This window comes from Haliaeetus leucocephalus, unplaced genomic scaffold (genome assembly GCF_000737465.1).
Source record: "Haliaeetus leucocephalus isolate CR32 unplaced genomic scaffold, Haliaeetus_leucocephalus-4.0 Scaffold110, whole genome shotgun sequence".
Lineage (NCBI taxonomy): Eukaryota > Metazoa > Chordata > Aves > Accipitriformes > Accipitridae > Haliaeetus > Haliaeetus leucocephalus.
The window spans coordinates 247,019-259,087 of record NW_010972546.1 but is presented as its reverse complement, the minus strand read 5'-3'; the positions used below and the strand labels follow the sequence as shown (position 1 = coordinate 259,087).

At 45.0% G+C, this 12,069-nt stretch overlaps 1 long non-coding RNA gene across 1 annotated transcript; it reads right to left on the bottom strand.

Annotated features, from left to right (window-relative positions):
* Window positions 1–4,634: 4,634 nt before the first annotated feature.
* On the bottom strand, window positions 4,635–12,063 carry LOC104842847. The gene is made up of 4 exons (XR_775498.1): window positions 11,805–12,063; window positions 10,931–11,038; window positions 8,195–8,334; window positions 4,635–4,727 (listed from the first exon to the last, which is right to left on the bottom strand). It is a non-coding gene; the product is annotated as an uncharacterized LOC104842847 (long non-coding RNA).
* Between the last annotated feature and the right edge of the window lie 6 nt (window positions 12,064–12,069).

The following is a 12,069-nucleotide window of genomic DNA, read 5'->3' as shown; positions in this document are numbered from 1 at the left end:
CCCCTTCCCCGCGAAGACAAATCAGAAACGCCTGGCAGTGTTTGTGTTCCGCGCCGGCGGATCACGTGGGTGGGCCCGGTTTCTCTTTCACCTTGGGAGGGAGGAGGAGGAGGAGGAGGAGGAAGGCGGGCAGCGGCCGCCGCACCGGGACGGGTCCCCCCTCCGCTCCCCCCCCCCCCCCCCCCCCCCCCCCCCCCCCCCCGCCTCACCCTCGGGGCACGGCGGCAGCGGGAAGCGCAAGGCCCAGCCGTCCCAGGACTTTGCAACCCGTCCTTCCCCCCCGCCCCCACCACGAGACGAAAGAGAAAGGTAGAAAGAAGCAGAAAGCTTAAGAATAATCAAGATTAGAGTGCAGGTTTCCAGCACTAAGCTCTCGGGTCCCCCAATCCACACCCCCTCCCGAAAGCAGGCGAGGATTTTATCAGCTTTTAGGGTTTGGGGTTCTCCCCCCACTTTTACCTGAGCTCTGCTCTAAGCAAAGCAAACACCGCAGTTGTTGTTCGCTTTTAAACTAGAAAAACCTGTTGTGGAAAATTCTACTGCAAGTTTTACTGCTGAGTGAGCTTCTAATTTTGTGTGCCCCTCAGACATCTGAAATTCAAGATACCACAACCCCTCCCAGGCTGAATTAAGAGTTTAAAAAAAATATATAGCTGGAAAAAGGAGAACAGAAATCAAAATGTTGAAGTTGGGGTTTTTTGTGCTGGTCATACAGCATAACTAGTTCTGTCAGACACAGGTACGGGCTGGCCGATGTGGTTTCACGGTGCCGGCGGAGCTCGACGGGTGCAGTCCCTCGCGGAGCTGGGGCAGGATCAGGCATCGGCCTCGCTGCTCGTGTTCCACGTTTTGTACCAAGGAGGTGACTCGCTTTCCAGCCTGCTCGTCGGATCTGACCCTTGGGAACACCAGCTTCAACGAGAGCTGGACGAGGACCTTTCTCCTTTGGTTCCCCATCTTTCCCACCACCAAAAGCCTCTGACTCAAGTGAGCTTTGCTGAGCTCATGTTTCCAGAAAACTTCTGTTCCTTCTGCTATCTCCCATCTCATGTCACCTGCAGGAATCAACTGCTACTTAAAAGAAGAGGGATGAAAAAACCTGAGAACACAGACCTATTTGTAGGCCCAGAAGGGAGGCTATGGGGGAATATAGTTTCAGGAATGACAAAGCCAAAGCTCTGGATAGGGCCATAGGAAGAAAAATTGAATGCTCAGGATATGAGGTGCCAAGGATTTTGGGGGAGGCAAAGTTGAAGCCATAAGTACTAAAGACAGTTTTTCACCAGTGCTAAGCGTTTGGGAATCTGGCCCTGCTTTCAAGAGTAGGTTCCTCCAAGCTGCCGCACCTCCATTTGTCCCTGCAGTCTCACATCTGGCAGGTGCAGAGGAAAAAAGGTCCTTCCACCTGCCCAGGGCTCTCAGCAGCCCATTGTTCACCATCCTCTGACCTTCTGTTCCTCAAGTATCATTTCTGATGATCCATTTAAACCTTGTAATTATACCATGTTGTTTGATTTCTTGAAAAGACATCGCAACACGGAGGCTTTTTTTCCTTGTTCTAGTCCCATAAAACATAGTCTAACCAGTCCTCAAATGAAGGTCATTACATTCCACGCTTTCAACTCACCCCACCTCTACTAAACCTACAAGCAGACTCCACCTGCTCCAGCTCCTGGCCTATATTCTGCCTCCAGACGGACACAGTTACATGGGTTTAGGGAAAGGAAGCATCTGTCCAAGTGAAAAGGGTAGGGCTGATCTATCTAACTGAGGAGCCTGGGAAGCTGTGGCATGGCTAGATAAGAAGAGGGGGAAAGGCATGAGGTGGCAAAGTAGCCCGGGCTTCGTGCCAACCTCTCTGGAGAGGAGCGGTTGTGACAGCAGCAGCAGACAGTTGGTCTCCCCCAGTGGCTATCGCAGCAGAGCAGCACTCCCCATCTTCTTCCTGTATCTCTCTGCTCACAAGGCCGGCTGTTGCTATTTGCATGTAATCAGGCAACAGATGGGAAACAAGACAGTGCCATCTTGCTTCTAGAAAAACCCTGGGGGGTCAGGCCGGGGGGGAGAGGTGGCATATATTGCAATACTGCAGTTGTGAAAGGAAAAGACAGAACATACCTCCTGATGGAAGCAAAGATGAGACAGAAGCCACAGCTTTGGTTATTAGATCTTAGAAAACAAACAAAATGCCTCCCATCAAACTAATCATCCCTATCTCTTCTAGCAAGGAGCGCTGCAAGGTCTCTGCTAAGGCGGAAACCCGGTCACACAAGGAGGCACAACGATCTCTGCTCAGGACTGTCCTAAGGGTAGGGGAACATTCCAGAACAGCAATAGCGTTAGGGGGCATTTCTGAGAGTTAACAGCATTCACCAGAAGACAGTTCAAGCATTTCTCTGTTCATGTAATCTTGCAACCTAAAATTAAGTTTTAAACTAAACAAGGGTCCTCAAGTGTCTATTCTCCTAACAGTTCTTCCTATCCCAGCTCCCACTGCAGCAACAAGGTAAAACCATACCTAGCTGATCTTGGAAACCTTGCTGCTACTCTGTACACAGACATTTCTTCAAGTCAAAGACACTTCTCCTAAAAATATTTCCTTCCCAAGTCCATAGTAGCTATTAGCAAAGAAACAGGAAATTAAATGTAAGAAAATGAAATGGAGAGGGAACTACCAAAGTACAGGTGTTCAAAAGAACATAAAACTGCAGTGAAAAATAGTTATAAATGCCAAATAGAGGAGTTTTGACCATATTCTTTTTTCACTGACAGACTGGTAGCTCAACTTTTCTAGGAACCCTTCAGAGTCAGTCCTTCCAACCTAGAAATTCAAATTCACCTTTCAGTTTCTCTGCCATACTGCCTTTTTAAGGCACTGCAATTTGAACCCAATACCCACAGCTGGAACAAACTAAAAATATTCACTCCTCTGTGCTGCTTTGTTTTAGCATAAAGGAGGTCACACCTGTGCCTCTGATTGTTCTCACCATATCTCATGCTATAAATACAGCAAGGAATACTGAAAAAAAAAAATAAAAAATGAAGTGGTTCAGCACAACTAAGCAAAGCACCACTCCGTCTCAAGTCCAAGTTCTGCTTTCACCAAATGCTTCCCTCAAGGTTTAAAAACCCACATTTTGCTTTAATATGTAGGAAGAGGCAAGAAAGCACCAGCTGTTACCTGTCAAATGGGCTACAGCCATACTAGCTGAGTTGCACATTATCAGCCAGCCAAGTTTACTTGCAACAAGAACAGGCCTTTCTGTATCCTTCCCCAACAAAGACACACACCACAGAGTAAGTGTTATAAAAGTTCCTATGTTCCTGCAGGCTACACTCTAGCCTACGCAGTGCAGTCATCTCCCCGTAATTAAGGTTCCTAATGATGTGCTGCATAGTAGCAGAAGTAACACGATCTTTTACAACTGCTCAAGGGCTGCAGGTCAAGGATCCAACTTCGTATCATACTCTGCTTGCTTGTTTCCATTGCTTCAGCTGCAGCAGTTTCTTGTAGCCTTCTTGCACAGGAGCAGAGCTGACCTACCACACCACCAGTTACCTATTCTGTTTTCAGAGCCTCAGAAAGCCAGTCATTTCATCACAATTAGCAAACACCACAAAGCTTCAGAATTATCAAATGCATCTCACGGCTATGAACCGACCTATTCAGTGTGTTCCAGAAAGCCACCTTTTAACACTACAGCACTGTCCGGTTCCTCAGTATTTACAGGCATGCAGGAAAGTATTTTTGTGTAACAGGCCTGGCCTTCCCTTCCCCATTGGACCTCTCTGAGTACACCCTACTACACATCCCAGAACTGCTACCCACCATTCTTTAGCTTTATGTCAGCATCACTTGAGGAAGTGACAGGCAAATAGGAAACATGTAAGGCTGAACAGTTACCATTGCAGTCCTGTCATTCTGGTCCAGTGCTCAAGTCCTAAATGAGATTATATTTCTGGCTGTTTGCTATGGGTAGGAGGGAGACAGAGCTTAGATTTAAAGTCCTGATCAGCTGAGCATGAACGTGGAAGATCAAAGGGTCATTCAGCATACAAGCTAAGCTTTCCCTCATTGTCCTTGAACAAAATTCCTCTCACTCTAAACTGTGGAGTAAAATGCCTGCCTGTCTGCCTCCCACTCTATCCCCAAGAGAGATGGCTGCATTTCACTACCGGACAGTTTCTGCACTCAAATGTTTTGAGATGAAAAGCTCTAAAGAGCAGCAAGATAAATAAAACTGCAGTTTATTAAAAGAGACTAACAGATTATTCACCAGACCAGCCAAGCTATTTCACAGTCTGGTCATGCTTGCAGTGAAAACAGTGGGAGTTTTGGGAACAGAGCACAAGCCCTGCTAAGAGTAAGGAGACATTATGAAATAGATCATTTTCACGAAGTCATGGAAAGGCAGGAAGCCTCTCCTAATAGTATGAATCATCAATATACCAGAAAGAAAGAGTGCACTTAAAAGTAATCACGGATGTCCAGCACTGCCAACATCATAATAGAGCATGTAAATGAGTACAAGGAGACCAAGGAGAGCAAGTCAGTCAAGTACCGACAGATCAATTCAAAACAGACAAGGGACTCAAAACTACAGCTATAATAAAGCATGTCTCATACCTGCTGCTGCTGCAACATCCTCCGCTACTGCTTGGGTTCCTTCTACCCACTACAAGAGCCATCTGATCATCCCACTGCTGTGACCCTGCAGCTTCTCCTGCTGGGAAACAGACACAGCAGGGATGAAGTTTATTATCTTCTTTGGGATCCTGTCATCATACACTTGCAGAAGTTTGGGTACATGATTTCCAGTTTTCTTTTATAGTGCTGATGGCATTCAGGGCAATCCCTTGCTTTGTGCCAGGCTGTGCATCTATGCAGGAGCTGGCATTTGACTGTTCAAAGTGACACGCAAAGGTTGTCTCCAGCAGGACACAACACATCTAGGGGACAGGGGACACCAGGACTTGTAATCTGTGCTGTTAGATGCCACCTATCCCATCCTGAGAGATGATCTTGTTTCTCCTCCCATGCCCAACCACATGGATTCAGCAGTTAGCCAACATCAGAGACTTAGTAAGATTTCCCAGAATAACATGGGCTGCATTAGATGTAAAACGTTCACCATTAAGGAATGGCAGTTAGGAGAATGTGTGTTAAAGGAAGCGTTATGTTTTTAGGACAGTTTGCCCAGAAGAGTGTCAGCAATTAGAGCTCTAGTTCACCCATCAGCTACTGTCTGGCAAAGCATGGCAGCTCAGTCACACAGCACTACCTTTCTACTTCCTGAAACCGAGTTAGATTAGAAAGTGTTAGAAACATGATATAGAAAAAAAAGTTTACATAAAGGGCTGTATTTGGCACAAGAATATTATTCCCTCATAGATACAAGGCAGTCCCAAGACAAGCTCCCCAAGAAGTGCTGCTGAACTTTTCCAGAACATGGAACTTAACGAATTTGGAAGCACAGGTACATAAAACTGTGTGGTAACAACTGGCACAATGTAATTAGGAAAAAATGCAGACACTGAAGAAAATAACCTACTTGGCTCACCTCGGAGCTCAGCAAGCCAGAAGTTCATATGGGAAGAAACTTTTTTTTTTTTTTGCCATGAATAATTACAAAAACAGGAGTTTCAAAGGAAATCAGCAGTTCCAGCTGGCACATAAACCTTATCCTAGGAACAGCCATTTTGCAGCAGCACACTTCTAACAGGACACAAGCCCCCGGAAAGCAATAACATTGCTCACCCCAATCTTTAGTCATCTGACAAATTTCTCCAAGTAAGACTATGTTTTTTAATAATTAGAGGTATAAAGGACAGTGACCATATCACAGGATACAAACTGCTCTAAAAGCTACTGCTCTCATCTTGTGATATGCTTCCTCCAGATATATCCTCCCATTCTCCATCCATTCTGTATTGTCAATTTGCACTCATTTTGGTGTTTCTTTGACTCCTTCGGTGTTAAGGCATAGAGCTAACCAGTCTCCTAGGAAACTAAGGGAAAGAAAATCCTGCCTAAACAGAGAAGCCGCGAAATTGATGCCTATTTGATATCGGAGTCAATCAGACCATCCCAGCAATGGTGTTGCTCAATGTACCAAACTGGTAGTAGCCTGTTGTTCTCAAAATCATTTTGCCCAGCTCTGGTTCTTAATTCCACGTTGTCTTTCTACAATTCTCTCTTACTCTTGTCTTAAGGCTTATTTTCTTGACCTTTGGCTGAGCCTCCAAGTATACTCCACCCTTTAGTTTGGGGTGACATTTGGTTTCTGTTACCTGCCTCCTATTTTCACTTTGGATCTAAACAGTAGGCACATCCTAAATTATCCCTCTACCTCCACTACTGCAGGCAGATACCCGAGGCACAGAATATGGTGATTAGGGATCACTCTTTAATTAGCAGAGCAAGCAAAGACAAATTCTGTCCCTACTATACTCACACATAACCTCTTCTTAATATCCCCAAAGTTCTTACTACAATCAAGATACTCATGTCAGCTGGAAACTGAGCTACAAAGTCTGTGGCTAGTTGCCCACAGTACCACAGTCAGTTTTACAAAAAAGAACTGCCCACAGGATGGGCTCAGAAATGCCAAACAGGATAAAGTTTCGCCTTCATTTCCCACATCAGTGTCATCTTTGGTGACAAATGTTTCTTACACCTGTGAAAGTTTGTGTCATTGGGCTGAACAACATGAACAGAGTTTTCCTTTAAGGAAGCATGCAGAGGACTTGATTGATTAGGAAGCAAGGCATTAACATCAGTGCCAGGCAGTTGGAGAGCACTGCCTAGACTGGAAGGAATGTATTAAAGGAGCAGATCACAAATCCAAAAGCAGACAAGAGGATCCAAAAAATAACCCATTTTGGTAGGAACAGGACGAGGATGGCATAAAAATATCTGGCCTATCAATAGGCTTTAGTCCTGCCAGGGCAAAATGTACTTTTATTGCAACTATTTAATAATTAGATTATACTATGAGACCCAGGGGAGGGAGGGAGGGAACCAGGAAGTGCGGCTATATTCGGCTGTAACTAAGTGAAAAACTTCTGCTTTCAGCAAAACTCAGACTGGATTTTTTTCCCCTTATAATTTAAAAAAAAAAAAAAAAAGTAGGCCAAACTGGATTGACCTTGCTCCTGATGCCAGAAAACACAGACTCTACTCAGATGTCTGCATGCCAGAACCCGGGGGAAAGAGCAAGTGCATAGATTCTGTTCAAGTTTACTGCAACACCCTTATCCATCTACAGCTAGTTGTGTTCTGCAAGACCTTCAGCTCAATGCATGGTACATGGCCGCGATTCTCCATACAGGGGCTTCTGTGACTATTTATACTACAAGTCAGTATCCATTCAAATCTAAACTAGCTTCAGGCTTTAAAAAAATAAACACATACACCCCCCAGCCCCAAGCTGTTTGCTGAACTGTCTGCAAACACATCCTCTCAAAACTGGAGTCTTCCTGATGTGCAACAGCTGATGTATTTTTTTTTTTTTAATGTGAAAGTAAAAAATACTATGCTAATTTGGAAATAAATCCCACAGGCTAGGCTAGCTTCAGCACTATGATTATCTGAATTAAATACACTGCTGTTGGGTTTGCTTCTGAAGTGTACCAAGGCCCACTGGAGAGCTGGCCTCTTCATCTGTAAACAGAAGTAAAGACTCAAAAATGTATCAGGTCAAGCTCGTTGCTAGCCCAGGTTCCACAGCAGATTTTCTACCACACTAAATTCGGTGCCTTGCACCTTCTACCATTTGTATACACATATCTGCATTTAGCCCGTCTGCACATCACTGAATATACTTTGTCAAGAACCCATGAAGTTCAAGCTTCTCAGCTAGTGACAGTCAGAATGATTTAGGCTCCAACCCCCACCCAGAACCAGGCCAACATAGATCAGGTTGCTCAGGCCCTGTCCAAAAATACAGCCAGCAAACAGCAGCTAGCCCTCAGTTACTCTACAGTAAAAGTGCCCTTGTGAGAGACAGTGACCCACTCACATATGGGTCTTTAAGACACATCAAATTGGATCAGGAATTCTTCAAGGTTTACATGCTTGGGTCAAGAGGTTCTCTGATGCTGCTCTATCGTCTAGACCTACCACACCTAAACCCCAAAACATTTAAAAATATTAAGCTGGAACCCAAACCAGAGGGAAGCCACCTCTACTTACCTTCTGAAAATGTGAAGGTAAAAGAAGCAGCCGTCCTGGATCTTCATATCTGTGTAACAGTGCTCTGGATATTTGTAGCACTTTGTCATTATTCTAGTCTTTCTGTAACTCTAGCCCCCAGAGCTGGACTGAGATGATACCTAAAAGCAAGTAAGATTTATTCAAGTATGGCACTTCAGATATTTTTCTGGTGTATTTTCATTATATAGCATTTCTCTCACTTGCTTTAAAACATGCTTAAGTAGGTAAAGTAGCCCTGCAGGAATGCATCGTAGCAAATAACACACAAAGCAATTAAAGTGAATGCTTTAACATTTATAAAGCACTTAGCAACTGAAAACCTGAAGTACTTTACAAGCATTTATTCTGCTTCATAACAATTCCTACATAAGCAAGCCTACTTTACATTATCACTAATATAAGTGATGGCTACATTAAGGTCCCGCAGGCAGCTCACTCAATGCCATGTCTCCACAGCAAGTGGGAACCAAGGCAGGAGATGAGGGTTTTAAACCTAATTTCAACCTATTGATGCTTCTACCTGTTTATGGAGATTAGTTTTACTGAATATTCCCTTTTCATTGACTGTATTTTCTAAGATTCAGCAAGAGATAGATAGTTTTTTGTTTTTTTTCTTAAAAAATACAACAGTGAATGTACCTAAGCTGAAGTTCCAAACAGTTTTAGTGATGCTAAAGGCCTAGAGAGATTTCAACAGATTCAGTGAGATCTTCAGGGCTAAGAGATTTCAGGTAGCTAACTCTGCTGACATCAGTGGCAATCTGGCACCTACATATATTCAATAACCAAGGATTTAAAAACAAAAAATCACTGTTGTGTGATTTAACACTTAATTTCAAGTCATCAAGCACTTGCTAAACTTTCTTCTGGTGTAGTGTCAGGAAATTCCTCATTTCCTACTTGGAAAATTCTGACAGAGTTAAGAGACTGCAAGTCTGTCTTAAAAACCTTATTAAAGGGAGCTTAACCCGAGTAGGGATCTTGTAAGACCGGTGTTGCACCCTGAAGAAATCGCCCCCTCTTCCCAAGCCGATTCCCAATTTCAGTAGCTTGTTCAGGGTGAAGAAGTAGCTTCATGCACTGACATCTAGTGGTGACGCCAATATGGAAGGCACCTGCCGGCATACACAGCCTCTCAAGCGTCACATCCCTTTGTGTTTTTCCTTAGAACAGACTTGCAGTTCCAGTTCCAGCTCCGATAAATGCCAGGGCTGGAGCTTCTTCGGTACTGACCGCTGGCACATGGCCAAGGGCTGTACACATCCTTCACACACAAATTAATGAAAAAATAGATTTTTATTTCTGCCAGAAGCCTCCTAAGTCTGGGCTGGATGTTGAACTGAAGTGTAGCAGCAGTAAGTTAAATCCTTGCAGTCTGTTCTACTGGTAGATACACACATACAGAAAAGTTCTTGCAAGCTCTGCTGTGGTCATAATATGATCTGATTTTTGCTCTTCTGAAAGCATCACACAGCTTAGCAAATGTTAAGGCCATCTTCCCTTCTTGTTGCCCCCTTCCTCTACACACAGTGGATACTGTAGAGTTATGTCAATTCAGTGTTCAAACTGCACAGAGGACTTACAGTTTGCATTACCTTTTTAATTATCAGGTGATGATAAGACAGCATGGGGAACTGGATTCCTGGCTTCTGTTCAAGTACTGCCACCTCTAGGAAAGTTATTAAACACCACCCACTTCTGTTTGCTTTGTTTTTCCAATAACATCCTGTTGGTGGTGGCAAGTCCTCCTAGTATCTATTAACATAAACAACTTATTTCAGACATAAGCTTCACTAACACCTAGAAGATCTAATTAATATTTTGTTTGATAAAATTAAGCGCTATAGCTTTCAATGCAGAGTTTTTGAAAGAGGAATCCTTTAGCTATCACCAACAGGCAACTATTTCAAGGGGATGTGGTAATGTGCAACTTTTCGCACGGTCATCGCATACTTTAGTCTTTTTCATTCAAGCAAATCTGCAATTGAATTTGGATATTTGAAAGGTCCACATATGTTATGTCAGAACCAGTCTTCAAGCTACCTGTTATTTTTCTACCACAGGCAGATTTCATTTAATGCAAGAAGGAGATAAAAGATGAAGAACTTGCAGTCTACAAGCTCTTTGACATCTTTTTTACTGCTTCTAACTGCCCCACATTTCCATTAGGGCCCTTCATAAGTTTGCAACATTACACATGTTTACTCTTGTGAGGCCTGAGCTTTGTCTCATAGAAAATACACGGGAGACGAGCAACTACAAAGTGTTCAGACTAACTCCTCCCTTTTCTTTCCATTAAGGAATACTGTGCTACATTTCTTTGTTCTCATTCCTCTTGCTCTTTGAGGTGATGGTTTAGTTCATCCCAAATTTACCTTAAATTAAACATTTCAAGTAAGTCTAATAACCTGAGAGCATAACATTCATTAGCCTAGCACTAGATTTTGGCTCAACTGCAATTTGAAATTCTATTGCAATTCTAAATTCCAGGCAGTCTTTTCTTTTTTCTTATAAGTAGGAATAATTCATGCATCTGCACAGCAGTGTTTTCTCCTGCAGCAACCTTTCAGTAGGTTTGCAAATTGGTTCACTGAAATAACCACAGTTACTAATGAGTTGTTCATGCGCCCATAGTTCTCCTGGGCTTAAAGTGTACAATTTTTAGATCAAACGTACGCTTATCGCAACCAATACGTACACTCCCACTTCACATACCACACATACTGCTTCCCATTCCTCCCTGCTTGGGCAAAAGCAGAGGTATTTCATCTTGACTTCTTCAGAAGGTTTGCCTTTCAACATTTCACAGGAGACTGGCTACACCTAGGAGCAACAACAATTTGGAATGAGAAAAAATTGTATTACTTGTATGACTAAGGATGACATGCACTCACGAGGATTATAGGCTTAGGCTCCGAGAACTTCATAATCCCTAAAGATAACCATAGTTGGAAAGAAATCATGTGTTCCACCAAATACCCATACTTTTCCCCCAGTCTTCACATAAAGCAAGATACTGTTGCTCACAGACAGTGTTACCACATTAACATTATTGATATATTATGTTTAACCAGCCATCAGCCTAATCACAACGAGGGAAGCAGCTCCCACAGAGCACCTGGCCAGTGTGGGGGTCCACACAGGGGTGAACTCGCTGCCCCCCTGCTCCAGGCCAGCCAGAGGCCCGAGTTAGCGAGAGCCGCCTCCGGGGAACTACAAGGTGCCTCATCAGCTCAGGGCAAAAACACGACCAGCTCACATTCGCCCGTGAAAGAACTACACAGGCAAAGCGTCACCAAAAAAATCCCCCCCCGACGATATTTCGAGAGCGGAAAGGTTAACTAACGACAAGAGCCTTTCCGCATGAGAGCCCAAAGCAGCACAGCCCTGCGAGGCCCGCCCAGGCCCGTTAGGCCCCTGCCACGGCCCGCCCCGGGCCGGCCCAGCGCGGAGTCAGGGCCCGGGAAAGGCCTCTCCCTCCAGCAGGCCGCACACAGGGCGGACGGCGGCACCCCCTCAGCAGGAAGGGGGGCCGGGAGCCGGGGGCGCGGCGCTCCCCGCCTCCGCCTCAAGAGCAACGGGGACTCACCGCCTTCCTCCACCCAATCACTCCGTGGACCCGGCGCCGCGCCTCTGCCCGGCCCCAAGATGGCCCCAGCGGGGAGGGCTCAAGGCTGCCCGAACCCAACATGGCTCCCTGGGGAAAACAGCCGCTCCGGTCCCCGGGCGCCGCCGGGAACCCGCTGACTTCAAACCCGGACCCAAGATGGCCGCCGCCGCCCCCGCTCTGCCAAAAGCCCTCAGCCCGAACCCAAGATGGCCGCCGGCAGCTTCACCGTCAGCGGCGCCGCCGG